The sequence below is a fragment of the Adiantum capillus-veneris genome, chromosome 17 (assembly GCF_014529385.1).
Source record: "Adiantum capillus-veneris isolate H3 chromosome 17, ASM1452938v2, whole genome shotgun sequence".
In the NCBI taxonomy this organism is placed as follows: domain Eukaryota; kingdom Viridiplantae; phylum Streptophyta; class Polypodiopsida; order Polypodiales; family Pteridaceae; genus Adiantum; species Adiantum capillus-veneris.
In genome coordinates, this window is record NC_140947.1 from 79,509,238 (window position 1) to 79,521,459 (window position 12,222).

A 12,222-nucleotide genomic window follows, 5' to 3' on the forward strand; every position below is an offset into this window, starting at 1 on the left:
CTATCTAACTATTCTATACAAGGTAACTCTGTCGATTTTTGTATGTGTTCACAATAATCTAGGTATTCGTGCCGATGAGGAGGGCTTTTACAGCATTTGTTACATCTCACAAAGAGATGGTCCCAAGACTAACATGTCAATCCGATGGAGCAAGTGACTTGAATAGGGCATGGAGGCATGCCAAGAGGTTGCCAATCTCTTCTTTGAATAGAACACACTCCGTGAAAACAGTCTATGAACTCTCTAACTACCAAAAACCAGATTTATACCTCTCTGATCCGATTACACATTCACATTGAAACTAATAGCAAATCAACTACGATCAACATTAAACTTGACAGGCACACTCCTTACTAGGTCAAGGATACTTCTAGACCATCAAACCTAAAATCTACACACTAGGGAAAATTGCATTTCTCTCCAGCCAGCAAAAATTGTAGGTCATTGAATTTGATGTCGGACATGCCTACTAGGTGCTCCTAAGCATCGGGAATTATCTAAAGATAGTGAGATATGTCACCTAGAATGTCATGGAAGTTGATTCTTGGATCTCGCAAAACACTTGCAATGTAGATATTGACATGAAGAGCTCCTTGTGGCTAATGCACTGATGCTCTCGATTTTTCAATAAGGAAATCGCATGCCGCAGTGTAAAGAGATGAAATCTTGATAGCAAGAGGGTGCTCACGACGTACAGAGAAACCTTATCTGTTATTAATGATTACAAAAATGTCTTCTTCAAAACCTTACAAAGGTTCCTTTTATACCTTGGCTAAGGGTCTTATGTACAAGGGCTATTTCTACTCCAACTAATGAGTAACAGGTCTAGAAAAATGTCTATTTGTTAATACAAATTGGAAGCTCAAAGCACCAAATTTCACTTCAATAGAAAGTGAACAAAGATCTAATGGTTTTTTGGTGGGAAGATTACAATCACTTTCTATAACAAAGGCTTTAAAAACCTCTCAAGCATCTTCTTTTTTGAAGCAGGCATCTATTGTTGGAATCTTCCAGCACCTTTATGTGTGGGTGTGTGGGAGAGCAAGGAGACTCCTTGGGTGGAACAAGCCTCAAGAAGCGAGGATACTTTTATTCTATTTGTTTATAAGAATAATTGAAGTGTGTATGATGCTTGATCTAACATGGATAGTCAGTCAATGATTGACCCAGGGTGAGGCATACCACCCTTACCCCAACAACCTCCCACTTTAAAGGCAAGTGTACCCATATGTGGACCTACTATAAGACCTAGTAGAATATGAAGTGCACGAGCAAGAGCGTGTGTGAGTGTGTCCAATGCAAAAGATAGAAGACCTTGTGTTTGTAGGGGCTAAAACTCACTCTCAACATGTGAGAACCCCTATTCTATTATGTACATTATGAATAAGTATAGTGGGTGGGCGCCTGGCCTAACCGACCACATGGGGCTTTACCCCAACAACCTTCCACATAAAGGCCAATGTGGCCGTGAGAGAGAAAAGAAAATCGTACAAAACATGTACAAGGCCATCACAAGTATGACCTCAGTCAATGCCCATTGGCTCCCTATATTTGTGTGCATCCAACTCTAATTGTAGAGGAAGTATAGAGTGATAAACCACACACTCCTCACCAAAGCCGCATGCATCCTGCATTAGGTATCTCACCATATGTTGCAAAGTGCCCCTATGCTCAAGGCCAACGTCAGTCATTGCACAACTGACTGCTCCCACTGCAAATGCACCTATCACAAATGCAATCTCGGGTCTTGAGATCAGTATCTCATACATGAGACTCCCGCATGTTGATGCAATCTTGGAAATCTCTGCCAATCTAACCATCTCAACCAAACCTGTCTCAAAACTCCACTCATGGAAATAACCTTGACACCCAAACTCCGATCCCTGGAATCCATCCTCATGTCTATCGCATGTCACATGCGCGCCAAGAGCATCTATATGTTAAACCTTGTGTGGCAAGAGCAATGCCTTGCTCCAACTCACACGCATCAGCCTCTGGCCTAAGCATATCCATGAATGACTAAATCATGATTGAATCCTCAGCACTCAAGCCATTCATATTCGTCATTGTATCCACAAATGACATGCCCTGATGCACAACTATCTGCACAATTGCCTCAACATGCTCACCAACTAGAGTAACATGCAACCTATCCGCAAAGGAGACATGCCTCGTCTCTCTGCATGGCTGCGTACTCACGAAGACCGTGTTGTCTTGCATGTGATGTGCTTGCATTGCATGAATCATGCCAACACTAGAAGCTCTCACTATGACTAGCTGTCCACGATGCAATCTGAAGTTGTGCTCATCCCAACACTACCTTGCATCCACTATCTCGTAATTGACTCACAGAGATCAAGCTCTCTGCACATGGTGTACATATCCTAACACGTATGATGCACCATTGTGCAACGATAGTCTGACATCTCCTGCACCAACTAAGTCATGCACTGAATTGTCAGCTAGACACACATGTCCAAGCATACCACTAGCATATGTGCTAAACCACTAACGACTCGGTGTGACGTGAAAATTTAACACTCGCATCTAGTATCCAATGCAAAGGTAATGTGTCTTCAAAAAATGACAAAAGAATGTCAGCAGTAAACATGGAAGGAAAGTCGACATCTCTGTCATGTGTAGCCACATACGCTACATCTACTCCCACATCATCCAAAGTGATAGCACCCCTCCTATGTTGTCTCCTACGTTGTCTCATCCGCGCAAAACAACGCCTATGTATATGCCTTGTATGAACACAATGCCAACACAATGCAAGATTTTCCTCTGACAGTAGGTATCTCTCTAGACTCATTTGTGTCAATAGCATTACACAATATTTTCCATAACTCTCTAGTTGTACATGCATCCAAACCAATGTGATACACATACTCACCAAGGTGTAACATGATCGTCAAACGTGCAAGCTCGTCCAAGTCCTCCCACTCATTGATAGTCATAGACTCTGGCCTAGCATCCGTGCCCTATAGTGGCAACACTTGGCCCAACTGAGTCAATGCATCATGCATACCTCCTTTCCAATGCTCAAAGTTTGAACCATCAAACTTTGTATGGAAAAGCATAAACCCTGCCAATGATGTACATGCCAAATCCATGGCAATAATTTGTGACAAGATCAAGCACAAATTGATCAACTGACAAAAGCCAAAGCCTGGCTAACTCACACACCAAGTATTGTCAAATTACAACATAAGCTGGTATAATATCTCTAAGAGAAGAGTCAAAAAATATGGCGATCAATGTAGCAAAACAAGTGAGCAAAACTGCTCAAATGATGCCAGAAACCCCGTTGTAATCCAAGAGCACTGTGTGGTAACCGATGAAACTATCCTCAAAAATCTCCCTCCTGAAGAGATTACCACGTACATGCCAAATGACATAATTTGGTGAGAAAACACTCTTGCAATGCAATGCCAAAACACTATGGCAAAGTAGCTACTGAGTGCCATTGCAATGAGAACACGACTGCAAACCATGTACATAAATAAATAAACTTGCAAGAAAAATCTGACAGATTTTGGCAGTATTTGGCTATCTAACCATAATAACCATACATGCCATAAACATGCTTAAAACCATGAGCAAATCATGTGCAAAATCCGCACTCAAGCATACATGAGCTGCCCTAAAGTCTCGACTCTCTAAACCTGGAGAACAATCCTGTAATCCAAAACACAAAGTGCATCAGCCACACTCTACAAGCAAGGCATTTACTAGCATAAACTTGGATGCAAATCAACCAAAAAATGGCAAAAATTGATGCTCAAAACAGTTGAATATTAGCCCACATATGCCATTGCAAGGCAAATAATATCATCCACCAAAAAGCGCACATCATGTGCATCCACGTGGCAATATAAACGAGCATTAAGCATGCACCAAATGTGTATCAAATGAGCATCCGAATCAGCTGAAAATTCAGCTCACAATCATGCTAGAAATTCTTGCAAAACTCTTTGCAAATCCGTGCACCACACTTTTTGAAATGTGCCCAGTCACACAAGTCAATGTAAATAACCTATGATGAATCCATTCTCAAATCCTGAGAGTCCACAAGAATGCATACATCCACAAAGTATTCTCAATGTATGCGCATAAATTTGTTAAAAATCGCAACCCACCTCTCTTCACTGAGAGCAAAACATTAATGCGCAAAACAAGAGAATGACAAAGCTCAATCCGAGCTCTCTGAATGTAGCAAATCACCACAATAGGCATACATAATCTTCAACTTTCTGAACATCCTGCAGGCAGCTGGTCAGCCCATATTTTTCAAACCGTTTAGAATTTGCAAAAACTTCCTTCTACAAAGATGTAGATCTAAAAAGAAAACGATTAAGAGTCTCAAAAATGGATATGAAATGGGTTGTTTTTACAAGTCAAAACAAATCTGTAAAAATTTGGAGCTTGTACTTCACGACTGGGTTACATTTATTCGATCGAATAATGCAATTTATATCGAATAAATCGTCATTATTCATGTATTCTCGTATAATACGTGGTATTTTTGAATAATTTCTATTCTTCCAATCGATAGCTTATCGATCAATAGTCTTTTGATCAAAACAATATCAATCGAAAATATATCACTCGATACCAAAATCAATTGTAAGACTATCGATCGATACGGTAGATTTTCATTTTAAAAAAATACGTCACTCTTCGATACGCTTTCAATCGAGATTGTTTGTAGAGATCTCTCACTCTCTCTGGCTCGCTCTCTCTCTCTCTCTCTCTCTCTCTCTCTCTCTCTCTCTCTCTCTCTTTCTCTTTCTCTAGCTCTCTCATTCCACTATCTATGTCTCTTGGAGGTAGGAGCTATTGTTCAAACACAAACAATCGACCCCAAAATAACTGAGGTTTCTAATATCTATATCAACATAGAGGTAAGATCATGAGCTCGATAACATCCATGTGACTCCTAAGTACTATGCATGACTAATATTCACTAGGAGGTAAGAGCTTTTGCTCGATCACAACCTAGTGAATTATATAGGTGATCCACCATATTCACTTAGAGGTAAGAGCATAAGCTCGATTACAACAAAGTGAATCCTACTTCATACCTTAAACCTCACTTGGAAGTAAGAGAATCGTGTCATAATAACCAATAGGTACTAATGGACCTATTCTTTGTCTACATGGAGGTAAGAACATTTGTTCATGACAACCAAAAGACCCTACATGTATTTGTATATCTTATCCATACTTAGAAGTAGAAGACCCTGTTCAAACAACCAAGTATAGAAGTATTACAATTTCGATAACCTTTGGTAACCTTTATTGCACATATAAATGTTTGTTTTAATCTTCTAAATCAATGTTTTATCTACCTAGCGAATGATATGTTCCAAAATGTATGAATTAACACTACATCTATGCACATATTATAGTTATGCTAGATTTTAACCATCAAATATCACTTTTAGTATCTATTCTATATAGCCTCTAATGTTTAGAATTATGCATTCTCACTAAGCCACTATAGCTAAAAAAATAGCCTCTAATGCTTATAATTATTTATTTATCTATTCTAAAACAAATAGAGCTAAGAGTGTAGCCTCTAAGGTTTAGAATTATACATTTTCACTAAGACACTATAGCTAAAAAGATAGCCTCTAGTGCTTAGAATTATTTATTTATATAAAACAATAGAGAAAGAATAACTTCTATTGCTTAGAATTATAGATGATTCAAATCTACCCATTTTTTAATTTTTAATGTTTTAACATTAAAAATAATCTATTTTCTTTAAAAAATCAAAGGATTTTTTAAGTTGACAATTCAACCTTTCTATGTCGAGGGTAACCTGACACTTTGGTGAACAGAATTGTACCTAAAACACGTAAATCTGGGCTTTTTATACTATTTCAGAATCAATCGATAATGTTTTTATACTAAGCCAAAGAGAATGGGTGGCGACATGTTTCCTCTTCCTCCACAAATTCCTTCTCGAGCTCAAGATTATGGTATTGAGATTAAAGGGGAAGCAGGACCAAGTGGATTGACAACAGAAAAGAAGGGCAAAACAAAAGTGGTAAGCATAATCCGTTTGGAGAATAAAGAGGATGATTTGGGAGCTATGGTCATGCCTGTAGGTAAGAGGGTTACAAGAGATCATGACATGAGTGATGCAAGTCCAAGCCATAAAAGAGGGAAACAGGTTGAAACAGGTACAAGTAAAGAGAAGAAGAAGAGAAAGCCCAGGAAACATTACAATGCATCTGACTTTCCTTAGGGAGAAGGGCAACCAAATTATAGTTTAAGGGCTGATTTTGTGGGTAGAAAGGCTGATGTTACCTTTGGGCAACTCGTGGAGATGTGTCCCAAGTTAAAGAGGCAATGGAAGCACGTAGTCAACCCCATGAAGAAGGAGCCTACAAGGGGGTCAGTGAGAGTCCTATCTTTGAAAGCTACCTGATATATGCCCTACTATGGATGCATGGCATAAGAGGAAGTGCATTGGAGAGGCTTATATTGATGGAGGTGCACAGGTATGTGTTATTACTCAAGCTTGTGTATCAAAGTTGGGACTCAACATGGTGAAGAATTCAGGTTTTCGCATAAAGCTTGCCAACCAATCAAGGGTGAGGTGCTTGGGAGTTGTAAAGGACTTGGAGGTGGATGTATTTGATGTTAAAGTGCTAGTCAATTGCCATGTTATGCCCGTGGGTATTGGTGCTTTCCCTCTCATCCTTGGAAGACCATGGTTACAGGCAACCAAAGCTATACAGGATTGGGGACATGGTACCATCACTCTCTACAATAGAAGGGGTGATAAGAAGAGGTTTGACATGGCTAGCAAGCAATCTTTGGATGCTGATTTTGATGAGAAAAGTGATGAAGAAGAGTACTCAAGTGAAGAAGAAGACAATGGGGATGAGGGCAGTGAAGTGGAAGATAGCAGCGATAGTGATCTAGATGTTTCCTCCTTGTTTCTTGAAGAAGAGCATGATGATAAACAAAGATTTCTTGGCCTTATGGAGAATGAGGATATCTCTAGTCCTTATGAGCAAATTGAAGAGCTGATGCAACCCAAAGTTCAACCTAATGTCAAAGAGGAGCTAATACAAGGTATGTTGTCTCCCGACTTGACTAGTCATGAGAAGGGTGAGTACCTACATATGATACAACAATTTCCCCATTTATTCATCACTTCTTATGAGGAAATTAGAGGCTTTAAGGGAGAGGAAATCCACATTCCAATCAAGGAAGGAGCTCAGCCCATACACCAAAAGCTAAGGAGAATGGGACAGGTACAACTTAATGCTTTAAAGGAAGAGGTAGACGAGCTTCTTGAAGCAGGCTTCATATGTCCTGTGAACAATGCAGAATGGGTGAGTCTTGTTGTTGTCACACCCAAGAAGGATGGAAAGTGGAGGATATGTGTTGATTTTAAGCCTCTAAGCGCAGCCATGAAGAGGGATCCATACCCTCTTCCTTTCATAGATGACATACTTGATTCTATTGCAGGGCATGAGAGGTATAGCGTATGTGATGGATTCTCTGGATATTTTCAGCTCACCTTGGCTTTGGAAGATCGAAAGAAGACCACATTTATCATGCCATGGGGATGCTTTTGTTATTGTGTACTTCCTTTTGGTCTTATGAATGGTTGTGCGTGGTATCAAAAGCGCGTCAACAAGGTGTTCTCTCCCTTTCTTGGCAAGTTTGTGAAGGATCTTATTAATGAATTTTGTGTTTATAGCTCTAGAAAGGATCATTGTGCAAATATTGGGATGGCATTGAAGCAATATGATGAAAGTGGAGGTCAACTCAACCCAAAGAAATGTCATCTTGCTCAACCAAGAGTGAAGTTTTTGGGGCATATGATCTCAGAGAATGGGATTGAAGCGGATCCTGACAAAGTGAAGGCTTTGGTGCTCCTCCCATCACCTAAAGATACAAAGCAACTTTCTACTTTTATTCAAAAGGTGAAGTATATGGCAAGGTTCATTCCTTTGTCCTCTCAACTTCTTTATCCTCTACAACAAGTAGCAAGGTTGGATCCTCGACAATGGACAAATGAATGTGAGGAGGTTTTTCAAGGTATCAAAGAGGTTCTTGGTTCTCTTCCTGCTATGCAACCTCCTAATTGGGATAAGGAGTTTTATGTGAATCCATCAGTAGGTGAGGATGCTATTGGAGCTATGCTTCTTTAAGGAGGTAACAATTCCCACTACATGAAGCCTATCTATTGTGCTAGCAGGGTGAAGCTAGAGGTGGAAAGAGGCTATACTGAGGTGGAGCTCATTATGGTGAGTGTGATTTATGCATGTAGAAGGTTTAGGCATTACCTTCTCCCTAAACCATTCACATTCCTCACTAGCTACACTCTTCTACCTCAATTGGTGAATAGCCCTACTTTGTCAAAGAGGCTCATGAAGTGGATTGTGGAGCTACAGGAATTCCAATTCTCTTTTCTTGTTGAGGAGAGTACAAGGGCTACATTGGCTGATTTGCTTACCTATAAGGAAAGCCCTCTTCATCTTAAGGAGGATGCAGTGAAGAAGCAACATATGGAAGCTCCTGACATAGACAATGCCAATCTATTATTTTTTTATGGCTCTTACAGGAAAGTGCATGGTGAAGCTTCAGGAGGTGTGGTAGTTTATGATCCTCAAGGTGCTTTGGTAACTAAAAGGAGTTTGAAGCGTACAACACAAAGCAACAATGAAGCTGAGTATGCTACTTTGGAGAAAGGTCTCAACCTTTGCCTTGAGCTTGGCATCCGTCGTGTGAGGGTAAGAGGTGATGCTCTTTTGGTGGTGAAGCAAGTACTTGGGGTGTGGCAAAGTAAGAATCCAAGGCTGAAAAATATGTGTTTTCAAGTGAAGAATCTGCTTAAGCATTTTGAAGCTTGGAGTTTAAGGCATGTGGACAGGTCTCAAAATGAAGAAGCACATGGTGCAGCGCAAGCTTCAGTTGGGAAATTGTATGTAATAAGGGCTGATTCTCCTCTTTATTTGGGAAGGGAAGCTTTAGAGAAGGAGGAAGAGTTTCTACAAACAGGTATGCTTCCATCAGAGTTGGAAAAGCCAAAAAAAGTACGCCTTCCTACGTCGTGCCTACTTGGTGATGCCTTGTATACGAAGGGGGCTGATCTTGTGATGAGAAAAGTGCCTTGGAAAGAGGAAATTTACAAAATTTTAGAGGAAAATCATGAGGGTTCTTGTGGTGGTCACTTTGCTGCAAAGATCACTTTGCATAAAGTCTTGTAGGAGGGTTATGTGTGGCCAAGTGTTCAACGTGATGTTCATCATTGGTGCAAGTCTTGTAAAGAGTGTCAAAGCATGGCAAATAGGGTTCTCAAATCAGAAATTAGAGGCACCATTGTGGCTTATGATGTGTTTGAAAAGTGGGGTATTGATGCAATAGGTCCTCTACCTATGACAGCTAGAGGCAAATTGCTGTTGACTATCTATCCAGGTGGGCCGAAGCCAAAGCTGTTAAGCACATAACGAGTAAAGATGTTTTCTTATTTATATATGAAGATATTTGCTGCAAATTTGGCATGCCATTGGAGTTACTTTCTGACAAGGGTCCAGGTTTCAGGGGAGAGTTGGTGGATTATCTATGTGAAAAGCTTCATGTGCATCGCAGGTTTACTACTCCATATTATCCCCAATGCAATGGCATGAATGAAAGGTTTAATGGAGAGCTTATAAGGATGCTTACAAAGATGACAAGAAACAATGTGAAGACTTGGGATTTAGAGCTACCTTGTGCTCTATGGGCTTATAGGACTGCCATCAAATCAGGTACTGGTTTTTCTCCCTTCCATCTAGTTTTTGGCAAAGAGGCTTTACTTCCTATTGAGGTGGAGATACCAGCCTTGAAGATGATGGTAAAGCTTGAAGAAGAGCCCAAGGATGCATTCAAGGAAAGAATTTTATATTTGCAATGTGTACAATTGGATAGGGTGTTAGCTTTTGAGCATTATGAGCAGGTCTTGAAGAAAAATCAAGCAAAGGCAAATGAGAAGGTAAAGAACAAGGACATCAAGAAGGGTGACATGGTGCTTCGTTACAATAGTAAGCTTGATAGAACTTTTCAAAAGAAATTTCAAATCAAGTGGCAAGGTCCTTTCTTGGTCTTAAACAGGTTTCCGAATGGCACATATCAGCTTGCTGACTTGGATGGTACCCCGCATAAAGCACGTGTGAATGGCTACAGGTTGAAGAAGTATATTGCAAGGTTATGACTGTGATTGAGGATGAGCCTTCTTTTGAAGAATTTTCTGATCATGTGGTTAATGATGAAGATGAGGTGAAGACTCCCTCATGTGGTTTACAGGATCTCTTTTGTGCTGCTGATCATGAATGATCTAGCAGGTTGGGGTGTGGCAAACTATGTTGGGCGCATTTCTGACACCCCGTTTTTTGTAAATTTGTACATATGGACATGACGCCCCATGTCAAAAGGGCGTGTGGGCTTTCTTTTTGTGGGTTTTTTAGCTTTCTTTAGCAACCACATGTACATGCACTGCAAGTCGCTAGTCTAGTGACAGCTGTCAGGCTACTGTAAGTGCCCGTGAGTGAGTTTTTTGAAGTGAGCCTTGTATATAACTAAAACTCATGCAAAAACTAAAAAAAGTTCAGCCAAACATCAGAAATTTGCAGGTTTTAGCTCGTTCTGTCTCCTGGTGCTCTTGGATGCAGTTTTTTGCCCCGACTAGCCTTCTCTACGTGTAGTCGTGCTGGGACAGCTCTCTGTTTGCGTCAATTTTGCTCATGGGGGCGTATGGAATCAATTTAGTCATCTTCAGCTTTCTCACCATTCATTTTTCAAGATTTCTCTCAAGCTTTAAAGTGCCCCAATTGGAGTTGTGCTCATCAGGTTACGACTAGTTCTCTGCACGGTTATGGCTATGGCAGCCTAGTGGAAAATTGTGTGTAGACAGATTCGGAGGGCATGTATCTATGAATTGTGGAATTGATGTTGAAGTTGTGGGTTTGCAATTTTTGATTGTGAAAGGAGAGGCTCTTGTCTTCATATGCATTGGTCGGCGTGTGCTGTAAATCCATGCTTTGGCAGGGTTTTGCTCCTATGTGACATAGTCTCTTGGGTGGGCGACGGCTAGTAAATTCCCAAGGGTCTACTCCTATTGGACTTGTGGTGTTTCAAAAGGATTTTGCGAAGCTTTTGGTGTCTTGTAGTTCTCTTTCAACGCTCTTGGGTGACATCACTATAGAGGTGTTTCAATTTGCTTGTTTCCCAACAACGTGTGTATGATGAGGTGTAGCACATTGGGTAGGCTTTAGCGCTACTACCTACAGTCTTAATAAGGCATGAATGAACGTCTACTACACTTATAAGTATAATGGTGCATGGGAGGTTGAGTGACAATGATACATGAGCATTTTTTAAAGAATATATCGTCACAACAGGCGTCCATTTTGCTTACAAGCTATAATTATAATCCAGCCTTTATGCTCACCTCTGCAGGATATCAGATGATGGTGATAGCTGTTTTTTCGGCTCTCTGTAATTGCCATAGTGAGTTATCTCACCCTATCAAATCACTCAAACACTGTGGTTACCCTCACCCTTTCACTGTATATAGGTGCGTGTGAGTTAGGGGACTTTTCCCATATCTCCTTACTGAAATAAAAAACCCTCAATTAGCTAGTCATTGGGCTAGTTGATCCAAAAAAATAAAAAATATAAAAAATATAAGTATATTATGGCCCATCCGTATGTAAATATTTCTTTGTATATAGGGCCTAAATAAAAGATTTTTTCATAATTATTTTGGTATTTATTTAAATATTTCTACCTAGGTGTGTGTTATTTATGCTCTGTACATTGCCTCACCATTACCACAATTTTTCTTACCATTTTTCATACTCTTTATTCCATATAGAAATATTTTCATGTAAGCTTCTCTTATATTTGGTGTAACTCCACCCCAACAAAAATCCAAAAAAACTAGTTTTATTTATGTGTATATTTTTTCACTATTGTGATTTTTCCCTTCCTACATCTATTTTGTTTTTTTTTTTCTAAAAAATTAGAACACCAAAAATATTTATTTTTTTATGGTAGCCTCATAATGAGAGAGATTTCTTTTGACCCCTTTATATTTTTTCCACTTATATTATTTATATTTGACATGTACATATTTTTTAGACCCCTCAATATTTGATTTTCTTAGTTGTACTATTCACTTATATCATGATCTCAACAATATCTTCAATT